We start from the raw sequence: 15,000 nt of genomic DNA on the forward strand, positions 1-15,000 counted from the left end.
ACTATTCACTTTTACTGAGAACGTTACTGAATGGATCTACAGCCACACCACAACAAGCTGACTCAGCTGCTCTCTGCTTCTAGCTGCTTCATACAGATTTACACTTTATTAACTAACACACAGTTCTACAGATTTACACTTTATTAACTAACACACAGTTCTACAGATTTACACTTTATTAACTAACACACAGTTCTACAGATTTACACTTTATTAACTAACACACAGTTCTACAGATTTACACTTTATTAACTAACACACAGTTCTAATGTTCCTCCATCATGGAGACAGGCTGCTGCAGGTTGGAGATGAAACTATGAACCTATAGGAACAAACGTTCCTGAGACCCTCGACTGAACATGGAAGACAGAGAAATGCAGAGAAAGACATTGGAGTCAGTAAAGTGCAGAACAGCAGCCAGCTTTACATTATCTGCCATTAGCTTTCTGTGTTTTTAAACTCTGCTGCTAACAAAGTGGATTATTGTTGTTGTGGACGGACCGAACCTCTCCAGCTCTCTGCTGCAGCACATCAGTCAGGCTGATTTAATCTCTTCCTCTCAGCTCTCTTTCTTTTGTTCATTCATTCTTTTGTTCTGTCTCTGCTTCTTTATTTTTTTCTGCTTTATTTCTTTTCTTTCTCTCTCTGTCTCCTCATCTCTCTCTTTCCCATTCTGAGCTTTCTCTCTCTCTACATTTTTCCCCCCTTTGTTCCTTCCCTCTGTCCCTGTTTTTCTTTCTATCTCTGAGCTTTTTCCTATAGGTCATTTTTCTTTCTTTCTTTCTTTCTTTCTTTCTTTCTTTCTTTCTTTCTTTCTTTCTCTCTGAGCCTTCATTCATTCTTTACTTTCTGTATTTCTCTCTATTTCCTCTCTGAGCTCTTTCCTATCTTTAATTTTTTCTTCCTCTCTCCTTTCTTTGTCTCTTTCTGTTTCTTTCTTTCTTTCTTTCAGTCTGTCCCTCCCTATATTTGTCTCTATACCCGTCCATCTCCCTCTCTCTCTTTGAGCTTTTTGTATTTCTTTTTCTATCTCTCTCCCCTGCCATTTCTTTGTGTTCCTCTACGAGCTTTCTTTAATTTCTTTCTCCCCCCCCCATCATATCCAGGTTCATTAGTAAATGTATTCCTGTCAGCCTCCACTGCTGAGTCTTCTGTAAAAGCGGAGTGCATCTGTTCAGCTCCTCGTAATTGCTCATCCTCAACCACTTAAGGCAGCGTCTGCTCTTTAGAGACCATTACACAGGTTGTATTATCCATCTAATTCAAACTATATACACCATTATTCTCTCTTACCCGCTGCAGACCCACATTACTCCACTAATGCTCAGGGGTTAACCACGCTGCAGACTTACAGGAACACACTTATGAAACGAACACTCCGGCTTTTTGGCAAATAAGGTCTTTGATTAATGAGTCCCTATGAGAGTTGTGATACTAAATTGACCTGTACTGTATGTGTCTGGTACTTATTTTGTCCACTACAGTGCATGATAAAGCTTTAGCACATAGTCTCTCATCACGGACCATGTAAGGTCCAGAGTCTGCAGGTTTTCATTCCAGCCAAACACTGCAGCAGCGTGTTAGCGGCTCCTGGACGCACCGTTAGGGTTCACAAACTCTTTGTCAAGAGGTTCCTCAAGGATCCTACAGGTTATTTAATTTACAACTATAGGGAAACCCCAGATGGTTCATTGAGGAACCTCTTCACAAAGGGTTCATGAAGCCTGATGGTACTAACAGGAACCTTGGACACAGTGATCTCCAATCCTGGTCCTTGGAGGCCCAAGAGTCTGCAGGTTTTCCTTTCCTTGGATGTAGGAATTAGGAAGCAAATATCTTAATGTTGTGAACACTTCCATTTTGGGAATAATAGCGTTCAAAGTATTAAATGGTTTGGCCCAAGCATACATTGTGAGCTTTTATGTCCGTATTTACCTAAACCCAATCTTAGCTCTTGTGAAAAAAGCTCTATTATCAGTCCCTAGGTCTGGATTAGAGATGAAAGGATGATTTGCTATCAGGGCCCCGAAACTCTGGAGAAATTCCTCAGTGACTTCTGTTAAATCCCAACTGAAAACTCAGAGAGGAGGAACTAATTAGAGAAAGGAGCTGCTGTCGTGTTTGGTTGGATTAAAACTCTGCAGACTCTCGGACCTCCATGGACCAGGACTGGAGAGACCTGTGTCAGAAGCTCCTGGAAGTCCTGTCAGGGTTCATGACCCTTAATGAACTAGTTCCTTAATGAACCATCCGGGGTTTCCCTGTGGTTGTAAGCTAAATAATCTATCCTTGATGAGCCCCTTGAGAAATGGTTCAAGAGCCCTGACAGTCCATATGGGAACCTCAGTGTCTCCAGTCATGTCCCGTGGTGTCAAACACTAGCTGCTCATTTCACTACTTAACACACCTTCAACCAGGGAGGAGGGAGTGTTTAGTGAAATTAACAGCTGTAGCATTTGGTTGGAAGGAAAACCTGCAGACTCTTGGGCCTCCATGGTACATGACTGGAGAGAACTGTGTTAGAGGTTCCTGAAAGAACCGTCATGGTTCACGAACCCTTTAGGAAGTGGTTTCTCAAGAAGCATCTGCGGGTCGTAAAGGTTCACGAACCGTGACGATACTTGGAGAAAACCTCTAACACAGTTGTCTCCAGTCATGTTCCATGGAGGCCGAACATTACTGCAGCTCATTTCACTAATTAACACAAGTTCAGCTACAGAGGGGGAACAAATTAGTGAAACGAGCTGCAGGAGTGTTTGTTTGGAATGAAAACCTGCAGACTCTCAGGCCTCCATGGTCTGGACTGGACTGGACTGGACTGGACTGGACTGGACTGGACTGGACTGGACACCACTGAGTCACACAGAACCTGTCAGCATCAGAAACCTTCACATAAACATTAAAGACTCCCAGGAAAAAAAAACACCCAAACAAAAATGGCAGCCACTTAGCTTTGCACTTATAAAGCACTAAATACTAAAATACTCATGTAAAACTGATACCAATCTTTCCTTTGCACAATGCCAAGTTAATCAAATACAAAAAGTTTGCATGCTGTATGCATGTTGCATAATTCCCAGAGTAACTAAAAGATAAATGTGAGTACAAATTAAACTTACATGGCTGTGCAGGGAGCGTGGCTGGATGATTTCTCAGTAATTGTATTGATAAAAGCCTCAGCCTCCCAGCTGTTTCCCAGACAGCGCAGCGCTGCAGGGGAACTCCGTGTTAATGCGGTTCTGCAGCCTGCAGCTCCCGGCACACCGGAGCCGGGGATGCATTTAACTCCACAACACTCTGCCACACAGGAGCGCTTCTACTTGGTATTCCACTTGATATCTCTCCTTCTGTGTGAGTAATTAAAATGTGAAATTGAAGAGGTTTGGTCCCTCAGTGAGATATCACTCCTCCAGAACAGTGACTTCTACTCTGAGCCAAAAAAATATTAACAGCACGGCACTGAACCAAATGATGGAACTTTTTAAACGATAGAAGGAAGCTCAAGTGTTTGGTTGGCTAAATGAGACGGTTACAGACTAGATCCTCTGTATTTTAGAGATATTGAATAATGAGCTGTGGGTAATTATTATAATGATTTTGTCCCGAAACATTGCATTTTGGTAAAGGAACTCTTAAATTCTTCACTATGAGATCGCAAAAAAGGATCGGTGACCCACTGGTTCCTATTTAACATATTTCATCCTAAACCTTGACGTGGTTCTGACGGACAGGATCCTCAGTCTTGCTCGGTGGCTCTAGTCAGGCTGGGAGTCTCTTGCAGCTGGTTAGAAAACACAAGAAAGTCCAAGACTTATTTCCACTGTGGTCGTCTAGTCCAAAAGGCTCTGGGCAAGACGGGCAGGTGAAGCAGTGTCAGTGAGACAATAACAATCAAAATAACAACAGACCAGTAATATACAAATACTATACTGTATGTCTTATACATTACAAAAAATTCATAAATTCTACATAAAACCAAACATGTCACCAATAATCAAATAAACTAAAATGCCACTAAAATGACTTTCATTGAGGAACCTTAAGCTGCTCAAGTGGACATTAATGTTTGCCTGTCTGGTGAGTTAGTCTGCAGACTACTGAGACACTGAGGTGACGGTATCAGACAGCGAGTGATGTGAATGAGACACGGTGTCTCCGGCTGAAGGTCACGTCCATCTGTGTGGATGTTTAGAAAAAGGTTTTCTGTTGGGTTGTGTTGGATACTGACAGCAACAACATGCTGTTATCAGTTCATCCAGAGCACTGACATGGAAATGTAACGTTTATAAAAACAGACGAGGAGCTGAGAACAGCTGGTGTCACCGCTCCACAGGATGTGATGTAACAGGCAGGAGATGACATCATCACCAGGTCACTGCTGCTGAGCGTTCATGTAAATGTTCCTGTCGGTCTGGGGAGTCAGTTTACTGTCCGGGTAACAAACCGGCTTCTGGAGTCCTGATCTGCTTCAGAAGAGTTTCCTTCTGGAGAAAATCCAAATGAAATCCAAAGGAAATCCGTCTGCCGGTCTGAAGCGGTCTGAGGCTCGTTTTTCACCTCGAGTCGTTTGATTGGCCGACCCATTAAAACCCTTTAAACTGGGTGACCTCTCCCTTTAATGCGGTCGGAGCAATTTCCTTCTAAAGAAAAGTTGTTTTATGTTTTTCCAAAGGTGAACAAAGCCTGATGGCAAGTGCAAAGACCTTTAACCTGTGTGTCAACCACAGACTGTAAACCAGATGCAGCAGTGAGCTCTTCACCAGGTCTCTGAGGGTTTTGAAGCCAACAGATCGGCTTTACGATCGTCGCCATGTTGACATTTTTTGGAGAAGAGTTGACGTTGTATTCGGTTCCTTTAGATTCACGCTGCCCAACTGTACGTGAACCAAAAGTCACGTGACTCTCAAGAGTTTTGGTGACCAAAACAAATCTGATTCCAGTTCCTGTAACTTCATCTAACATGATGGACTTTTCTTTTCTTTTTCTGTCTCTTCTTGAAGCTGAATATGAGCATCAGTCCAGACTTCAGAGGAATTCAACCAAACACTACAGCAGCTGATTCCACTGATGATCCTCCTCTCTGGTTGAAGGTGCTGATCAGTGAAATCATCGGTTGAGTATCAATAACTCTGACTGCTCGTTGTGCTCCACTGATCCAGGAAAATACAGCCTACAGTCTCAGTGGGACTAACTCTGTTACATAAATGTGAAATAAAAAAATTGTCGAGGAATGATGCATGACACAATTTCAACTGTCATGACTAAATATTACAAAGGAACATTAACACTTATTTCTGTGTCAGAGATGAGAGACGCTCCTTCAGTCTGAATGGACACAACGACTCGGACACCTTCTCCCATTTTGCCACGGTGATTTCCAATTACACTCCCTGTCTTAACCCCCCCCCCCCCCACACACACACACACACACACAGACACACCCCGCCTACCATCTCCCATTCAGAAATCAGTCTGAAAATCCCATTAAATGGTTGTAATGGGGTGTGGAGCCTCTCTCCTCCACAGCCACTCCATCCATTCTCATGTGTAATTGATTAGTACACCACTAAAAACTCTGCTGAATTCCAATTTCTCCCTCTGTCGCTTTCTCTTTTCTCTCTATCTGTCTCTATCTGTCTGTCTCTATCTTGTCTCTATCTTGTCTATCTGTCTCTATCTGTCTCTATCTTGTCTCTATCTTGTCTATCTGTCTCTATCTGTCTGTCTCTATCTTGTCTCTATCTTGTCTATCTGTCTCTATCTGTCTCTATCTTGTCTATCTGTCTCTATCTGTCTCTATCTTGTCTATCTGTCTCTATCTGTCTCTATCTGTCTGTCTCTATCTTGTCTCTATCTTGTCTATCTGTCTTATCTGTCTCTATCGTGTCTCTATCTTGTCTATCTGTCTCTATCTTGTCTATCTGTCTTTATCTGTCTTTATCTGTCTCTATCTGTCTCTCTTGTCTTCCTGGCTCTCCTCTCTGTCTCTCTGTTCCTGGGAATATGGACCGCTGCTTCAGTTAATGAGAAGCTGAGATGATTGGTCCACACTCAGCCAATCACCACAGTGAATGCTAATCATTAGTGGAGGATGATTTCTTCATATTTGATAAAAGTGGATCACGATGTATAAATCTTTCATTTCCATCTCATTTTATTTTAATCTGCAGTTCAGAGAGACGCAGTCAGTGACTTCAGATCAGGATTCAGTTCTGAAATCTTCCTTCATTAAATTAAAGGTAAAAATAAGCAGGAAAATCTACTTAACATGTAAATTTTCATTTTTAAAACAACTGAACAATTATCACTTCATGTCAGGCTGCGTTCCGCCATCTTGTTCTGCTCGGTTTCTTCTCCTCCTTCAGTTGGTTGGTTTCTCCAGGTGAACACTGACCTTTGACCTCTGGTGGCACCAAATAACAGCAGCGAGAGTCTCAGTCCTCTAACAAGAGAACTGACACTCCAACTACAGTGAACCACCTGAAACACAAGGGATTATGGGTAGCAGGAGACGGAAAGCCGAGCAGAACAAAATGAAGTCTGGACTGATGCTCATATTCAGCTGTTTCTTCTTCATGTGTTCTGAACTGGTGTGAACACCACAGAAGAAGAGACAGACAAGTCCATCATGTTAGATGACGTTAGAGGAAGTCTAGTCTCTAACCTGCAGGATGACAGGTTCAAACTGTCCAATCAACAAGCTGCTTCTGAGTCTGGGTTTGGAGGTTTGGAGGATGGAGGTTTGGAGGTTTGGAGGTTTGGAGGATGGAGGTTTGGAGGTTTGGAGGATGGAGGTTTGGAGGTTTGGAGGTTTGGAGGATGGAGGTTTGGAGGTTTGGAGGATGGAGGTTTGGAGGATGGAGGTTTGGAGGTTTGGAGGTTTGGAGGTTGGAGGTTTGGAGGTTTGGAGGATTGGAGGATGGAGGTTTGGAGGTTTGGAGGTTTGGAGGATGGAGGTTTGGAGGTTTGGAGGATGGAGGTTTGGAGGTTTGGAGGTTTGGAGGATGGAGGTTTGGAGGTTTGGAGGATGGAGGTTTGGAGGTTTGGAGGATGGAGGTTTGGAGGTTTGGAGGTTGGAGGTTTGGAGGTTTGGAGGATGGAGGTTTGGAGGTTTAGAGGTTTGGAGGATGGAGGTTTGGAGGTTTGGAGGATGGAGGTTTGGAGGTTTGGAGGATGGAGGTTTGGAGGATGGAGGTTTGGAGGTTGGAGGTTTGGAGGATGGAGGTTTGGAGGTTGGAGGTTTGGAGGATGGAGGATGGAGGTTTGGAGGTTTGGAGGTTTGGAGGATGGAGGTTTGGAGGTTTGGAGGATGGAGGTTTGTAGGATGGAGGTTTGGAGGTTTGGAGGTTTGGAGGATGGAGGTTTGGAGGTTGGAGGTTTGGAGGTTTGGAGGATGGAGGTTTGGAGGTTTGGAGGTTTGGAGGATGGAGGTTTGGAGGTTTGGAGGTTTGGAGGTTTGGAGGATGGAGGTTTGGAGGTTTGGAGGTTTGGAGGTTGGAGGTTTGGAGGTTTGGAGGATGGAGGTTGGAGGTTGGAGGTTTGGAGGTTTGGAGGATGGAGGATGGAGGTTTGGAGGTTGAAGGTTTGGAGGTTTGGAGATTGGAGGTTTGGAGGTTTGGAGGTTTGGAGATTGGAGGTTGGAGGTTTGGAGGATGGAGGATGGAGGTTTGGAGGTTGGAGGTTTGGAGGTTTGGAGATTTTGAGGTTTGGAGGTCTGGAGTCTTTCTGCTGCTTCAGTTTGGCTTCAACAGTCAGGTGAAGGTTTGGACTCTTGGTTGTTCCCAGTAATTTTTGTGTTTGTCTGATCTAATTGAATTGAATTGAGGTGCTGGAGACGCTCTGTGACCTTTTCTACTGACTGAATAGAAGTTAAATTAACCAGGTGGTTTGTCTGCAGGTGACAGAGGTTCTGCCTAGACCACATGGCTGATGAACTCTGACCCCTGACCCCTGACCCTCAGCAGCATCATATAGTTATCAGCTTGTGAACTCTCAGCAGTGGAGCTGAGAAGCTGCTGATGTGCTGAAGCTCCTCAGACCTTCAGTCCAGATCAACATCATTATCACACAGCCTGAGGTCCAGCTCACCTCCTGAATTCATTTAATTAACTGCATTTTAATTAAATCAGTGTTGAACCGCTGCGGACCGGACCGGACCGGACCGGACTGTTCTTCAGCTGAGACCAAACCAGATCACTGCTGTTCACACTTCTTACCCTCTAACATGAAGTCAAGACGTTTGTTTTCACTTCATCAGGAGTCTCTGTGTTCAGCACTGACTCTGTTCACATGGACAGCAATAATCTATTATTGATCTATTATTGACTGTTGATCGCTGCTCTTTCAACTGAATGAGAGTGAAGTGACAGTGAAGAAAACTCAACTTTGTTTGGTCAATAAGAGAAAGTATTAAAGAACACAGGTCTCTACTATGATTCTGTCCTCGGCTGATAAACACGCTCCATTCATAAAGCTTAGAAGAAAAGTCTGATTTAATCCTCGGCTCCTTCACAAATTATTAATATCGTTTGAATTAAGAAATGAAGCTCGGACAGCGGTTAGACGCCTTCAGGTGGATCAGAGACAAACAGAACCAGGAAACCTTAATTCAGTCGCTAAACTCTCATGCTAACAAACTGAATCCACTGAAACTGAAGCCGTTACTCCTGTTACTTTAACCTTTGACCTTTTACATATAGGTTTTAAATGCACTTACTGTTAGAGCTGGTAGGAACAGATACTTAACTAATACTGAAACTCAACCTGTCTCTCTGCTGCAGTGCATTCTGGTCTTTCTCCTGCTCCTGCAGTGCATTCTGGTCTTTCTCCTGCTCCTGCAGTGCATTCTGGTCTCTCTCCTGCTCCTGCAGTGCATTCTGGTCTCTCTCCTGCTCCTGTGGTGGAGAAACTGGTCTCTCTCCTCTTCTACGATGGATTTCTCCCTGTATGATTGTTGAACGTCTCTCGGTGCAAAATGGCGGCTCTTGAAAGAAGCCCTCGCTCTTTGATTCTGAGGGACTGACACCAAAACCTGACGTTTACCGCTGATGTTTTACATCCTGAAACATTTTCTCATATCAAACTGGAAATATCTGGAGGTGACGTCACCTCGTCTGTGATTGGCCGGTTATCCACCAAGAAGAAAAACACAATGTTGAATAAAAGTTGATGGAGTCAGAGGTTCGTTTGCACACAGCAGGAGGCTGCAGACACTTCTTCCAAGAGGAATTCACTGAACCAGGTTTATGTTCCTGTCCAGGACAGACCGGATCAGACATCAGGAAACCCCAAAGAGAAGGTGAGATCTACACACTGAGTCTCAACTGAGAGTCAGGAGCGTCTGCCGAGCCCAGAGCAGCTGAGAGGCATGCAGCGAACTGCAGGGAGCCAGGACTGAATCCAGTACAGATTACTGAGTACAGCTCCAGTAATCAGATTACTGAGTACAGCTCCAGTACAGATTACTGATCACAGCTCCAGTAATCAGATTACTGATCACAGCTCCAGTACAGATTACTGAGTACAGCTCCAGTAATCAGATTACTGATCACAGCTCCAGTAATCAGATTACTGAGTACAGCTCCAGTAATCAGATTACTGAGTACAGCTCCAGTACAGATTACTGATCACAGCTCCAGTAATCAGATTACTGAGTACAGCTCCAGTAATCAGATTACTGATCACAGCTCCAGTAATCAGATTACTGAGTACAGCTCCAGTAATCAGATTACTGATCACAGCTCCAGTAATCAGATTAGTGATCACAGCTCCAGTAATCAGATTACTGAGTACAGCTCCAGTAATCAGATTACTGATCACAGCTCCAGTAATCAGATTACTGAGTACAGCTCCAGTACAGATTACTGATCACAGCTCCAGTAATCAGATTACTGAGTACAGCTCCAGTACAGATTACTGATCACAGCTCCAGTAATCAGATTACTGAGTACAGCTCCAGTACAGATTACTGAGTACAGCTCCAGTAATCAGATTACTGAGTACAGCTCCAGTACAGATTACTGAGTACAGCTCCAGTACAGATTACTGAGTACAGCTCCAGTAATCAGATTACTGAGTACAGCTCCAGTAATCAGATTACTGATCACAGCTCCAGTAATCAGATTACTGTCTGGCAGCTGCTGCTGCTGCTTCATCGATTTATCAGCGTCGGTTCCATCGGCGTTTTGTCTGAGGAAAATAAATTACAAATTACAGCCCCAGGAACACACACACACACACACACACACACACACACACACACACACACACACACACACACACACACCTCTCTTTTTTCTCTTTCTCTCTCCATCACAGCTGTTGCTCTGCTAATTGCTCCTGTGACTCTTCCTTCTCCTCTTCCTCCTGCTCCTCCTCAGAGATAATTGTGTGTCTGCATGAATTTGAATATGAGCACACACACACTCATGTGAAGTGTGTGTGTGTGTGTGTGTGTGTGTGTGTGTGCAGCAGGTTAAACGGCTCTCAAGGTGAAAATCTCAAAGACTAAAAAAAACAAATTGAACATGGAAAAATCAATGAAAAGAAGAAGAGGAGGAGGAGAGGAAGAGGAGAAGGAACCAGGAACCAAGAGGAAGGAAGAAGAGAAGCTAAAGCAAGAGGAGGAGGAAGAGGATGGAGAGAAGAAGGAAGAGAAGATAGAGGAGAAACAAGGGGTGGGAAGAAGAGAAGAAGGAAAAGCAGGAGGAAGAGGAGGAGAACGATAAGAAAGAGGAACAAGGAGGAAGAAGAGAAGAACGAGGACAGGGAGGAGGAGGAAGAACGATGAAGAGGGGAAAGAGAGAAGGGGAGATGAAGGTGAGGAAGAAGAGGAGGAGAACGAGGACTCTGTTCTTTTCTTCCACTTTAAAACAGTTGAGCCAGTTTTCAGTCTGATATTAATCTTTCTGACCTGCATTCATATTCCACATCATCATGTGTGTGTGTGTGTGTGTGTGTGTGTGTGTGTGTGTGTTTCATAAAACAAGGATTTATTTTTCCATTATTCCAGATAACAGATGAATCAGAAGAGTTCTGGTTAACTCTCTACATCTGATCTCATTTGCAAATTTCCAAAAGCTCAAATCAATAATATTTCTGCAGCACTGCTGACTGACAGATGATGATTATTAGTATTGGTTCAGTGTGATTGATTATCAGTCATCAGTTCAGAGGAAACTTTGGTCCTGATGCATGATGGGACTTTTTAGACTTGGCTTCTGGATACATATCTCTTGATTTCTGCTTGATCTTTTATAAGAATAATATAATTATAATAATTACAATTATTAATTTAACAAGAAACTTCATTTATAGAGAACTTTTCAAAACCAAAGTTCTTCACAACAAGAAAGAAAAGCAACAAATAAACCTGAAGGTTGTAAAAATAACAGCAAAGAGATAAAAAGACAAATGACAAGAAATAAATCAAAATATAAAGAAATATATAAATCAATAATAAACGAGGCGACTTGACTAAAATCAGAGCAAATTAAAGAGAAACTTTTGATAAAAATCTGTTTTGAGAAAATATTTTCATTCTAATTAAAACTACAGGAAGCAGCTGAGAAAATTCAACACAGTGAGTCTGTATCTGAAGTATCTGAAGTATCTGAAGTATCTGTATCTGAAGTATCTGATGTATCTGAAGTATCTGTATCTGAAGTATCTGATGTATCTGAAGTATCTGTATCTGAAGTATCTGAAGTATCTGTATCTGAAGTATCTGATGTATCTGAAGTATCTGTATCTGAAGTATCTGATGTATCTGAAGTATCTGTATCTGAAGTATCTGATGTATCTGAAGTATCTGTATCTGAAGTATCTGAAGTATCTGAAGTATCTGAAGTATCTGTATCTGAAGTATCTGAAGTATCTGAAGTATCTGATGTATCTGAAGTATCTGAAGTATCTGAAGTATCTGTATCTGAAGTATCTGAAGTATCTGAAGTATCTGTATCTGAAGTATCTGAAGTATCTGATGTATCTGTATCTGAAGTATCTGAAGTATCTGAAGTATCTGTATCTGAAGTATCTGAAGTATCTGAAGTATCTGATGTATCTGAAGTATCTGAAGTATCTGAAGTATCTGTATCTGAAGTATCTGAAGTATCTGAAGTATCTGAAGTATCTGAAGTGTCTGAAGTATCTGATGTATCTGAAGTATCTGATGTATCTGATGTATCTGAAGTATCTGATGTATCTGATGTATCTGAAGTATCTGTATCTGAAGTATCTGAAGTATCTGATGTATCTGAAGTATCTGAAGTATCTGATGTATCTGAAGTATCTGAAGTATCTGATGTATCTGAAGTATCTGTATCTGAAGTATCTGAAGTATCTGAAGTATCTGATGTATCTGAAGTATCTGAAGTATCTGATGTATCTGAAGTATCTGAAGTATCTGATGTATCTGATGTATCTGAAGTATCTGAAGTATCTGATGTATCTGATGTATCTGAAGTATCTGATGTATCTGAAGTATCTGAAGTATCTGATGTATCTGAAGTATCTGTATCTGAAGTATCTGAAGTATCTGATGTATCTGAAGTATCTGAAGTATCTGATGTATCTGAAGTATCTGAAGTGTCTGATGTATCTGAAGTATCTGTATCTGAAGTATCTGAAGTATCTGATGTATCTGAAGTATCTGAAGTATCTGATGTATCTGAAGTATCTGAAGTGTCTGATGTATCTGAAGTATCTGAAGTATCTGATGTATATGAAGTATCTGAAGTATCTGTATCTGAAGTATCTGAAGTATCTGATGTATCTGAAGTATCTGATGTATCTGAAGTATCTGAAGTATCTGATGTATATGAAGTATCTGAAGTATCTGTATCTGAAGTATCTGAAGTATCTGATGTATCTGAAGTATCTGAAGTATCTGTATCTGATGTATCTGAAGTATCTGAAGTATCTGATGTATCTGATGTATCTGTATCTGAAGTATCTGAAGTATTTGATGTATTTGATGTATTTGAAGTATTTGAAGTATCTGATGTATCTGAAGTATCTGAAGTATCTGATGTATTTGATGTATTTGAAGTATTTGAAGTATTTGTGTTGCAGCAGTAACAGACTGGATCTCCTCATCACGTCAATCACCAAAGATTGTCTCTGTTGGAGAGATGACCCGCAGACAGCATGACTGTTACCATGGTGACCGACCAGGCGCACACCTGAGACACAAACTCAGAACGTCATTCCCATAGATGAGTTTCAGAGCAGTGTGTGTGTGTGTGTGCCTCTCCGGGGCAGAAAGCCCCCGGCAGCCTCTCGGTCAGTAATCTGAGTTCACAGAGGCGATGGCAAAGATTTTAGTTTAGTAAGTGGCCATATATCCTAACATCATGCCTCGCGGTGGACAGTTGCTAGTCGCAGTTGCAGCCTAGACTGGAAAGAAAAGCAACCCCCGAAATCAGCAGAGTAGAGTCCAGCTGCAGGAGCCCCTGGTCTGGCAGCACGCTCACCCAAACCCCGATCTCTAACCCGCCCGGCCGGGGGCTTCTCCGCCCTGCGGCTGGGTGCTGATGGAGCGGCGATCCAGCTAACTCGGTTAGCTAGCTTCATATAAACCTCCTGGTTGACACTTACCGGCCGTACATGTGCAGTTTGTTGTCAGGATGTCAGTCGTACAGCCGGGCATCTCAGGGCTCTGCTTCACACTGACTCTGGGTCAGATCAGGAGTCAGCAGAGCTGTAGCGTCTGATCTGCTGCACATGCTCACATGACACGCCATTACAGCGTGGAGAGGTCTGTCGCTCGGAGGCTCTTCTGTACACGCTAGGCTTTTCAGTCAGATATACTGTATATACAGTGTGTCTGGCCACTGGATCGGTGGCCACCTGGCCACGTCTACAAGCCGCTCATCAGCTGGACTGAATAAGGGTCCGGCAGTCGGTCACCAGTACTTAAAACAAATTTTTCTATATAATCTGCCTGATCAAAGTCTGACAAACTAGCCAGGTGCGCCACTGTTGTCCGTTTGTTTGCTGTCATCAGTGTGAAAATGACAGTCAAGTTGCTATAGCAACGATAGCCACAGCGGCTTTTCTGCCCCTGAGCTGCACACCATCCTCCACTGTTAGTAAACGGGAAACTCATCTATTCAAATCAGCGTTCCTGGACGGTCGGAGCGGCGGCCATCTTGCTGTGACCCGTTGGACTAGCTTCTGTATAAAGAGACTCACAGCAAGTCACTGAGCTGAGAGGTTTTACAGCAAGAACCAAAGCAGCTTCTCTGTCTCCTTGCTAACATGCTAATGTTGACTAGAAGAGCTAGAGAGAGAAGTACAGTCTGTGATGAAGCTACGTTAGCCTCGTCGCTTAATGTCCAGACTGTGTTGTCACCATAGCAACTAACATTTAAAACTCCATAATCGCCATTTTATGCTGAACTAGACAAATTAGCATGAGAAACAGTGGAAGATCCGTTGTGTCCATTCGGGTTCTGTGCACGCAACATTCCAGTTCTACACACTGATCTGGTCAGTTTGTGGTTTCTGGAGATAGCGGCAGAGTGAGACATCGCTGATCTTCCCTCCTCTCTGCTCCATCACCAACTCTCTCTCTCTCTCTCTCTCTCTCTCTCTCTCTCTCTCTTTCTCTTTCTCTCTCTCTCTCTGTCTGTTTCTCTCTCTCTCTCTCTCTCTCTCTCTCTCTCTCTCTCTCTCTCTCTCTCTCTCTCTCACTCTCGTGCCTCACCAATTAGGAATCCCGGGAAAAAAAAAACACCCACACGCGCGCACAGTCAGAGCTCGCGCTGCCGTTTTTCCACCCCGCGTTCCGCCTACAGCCTCCTGTCTCGTGAGGGATTTCAGAGTCAAGCGCACGGCCAGAAACCAGCGGCTCGTGACGTTTCGCGCGGCAGATTCCGCCGACCGTCAAGCGAGCCACAGTCTGCCAGGCTGAGACCGGAAGAGACGCGATCAACCTTCAAAATAAAAGCCTATCATTTGTCCGCGTGTAGGCTATGTGTGTGCGCGCGCGCGCGCGTG

This window comes from Centroberyx gerrardi, chromosome 17, assembly GCF_048128805.1.
Source record: "Centroberyx gerrardi isolate f3 chromosome 17, fCenGer3.hap1.cur.20231027, whole genome shotgun sequence".
NCBI lineage: Eukaryota > Metazoa > Chordata > Actinopteri > Beryciformes > Berycidae > Centroberyx > Centroberyx gerrardi.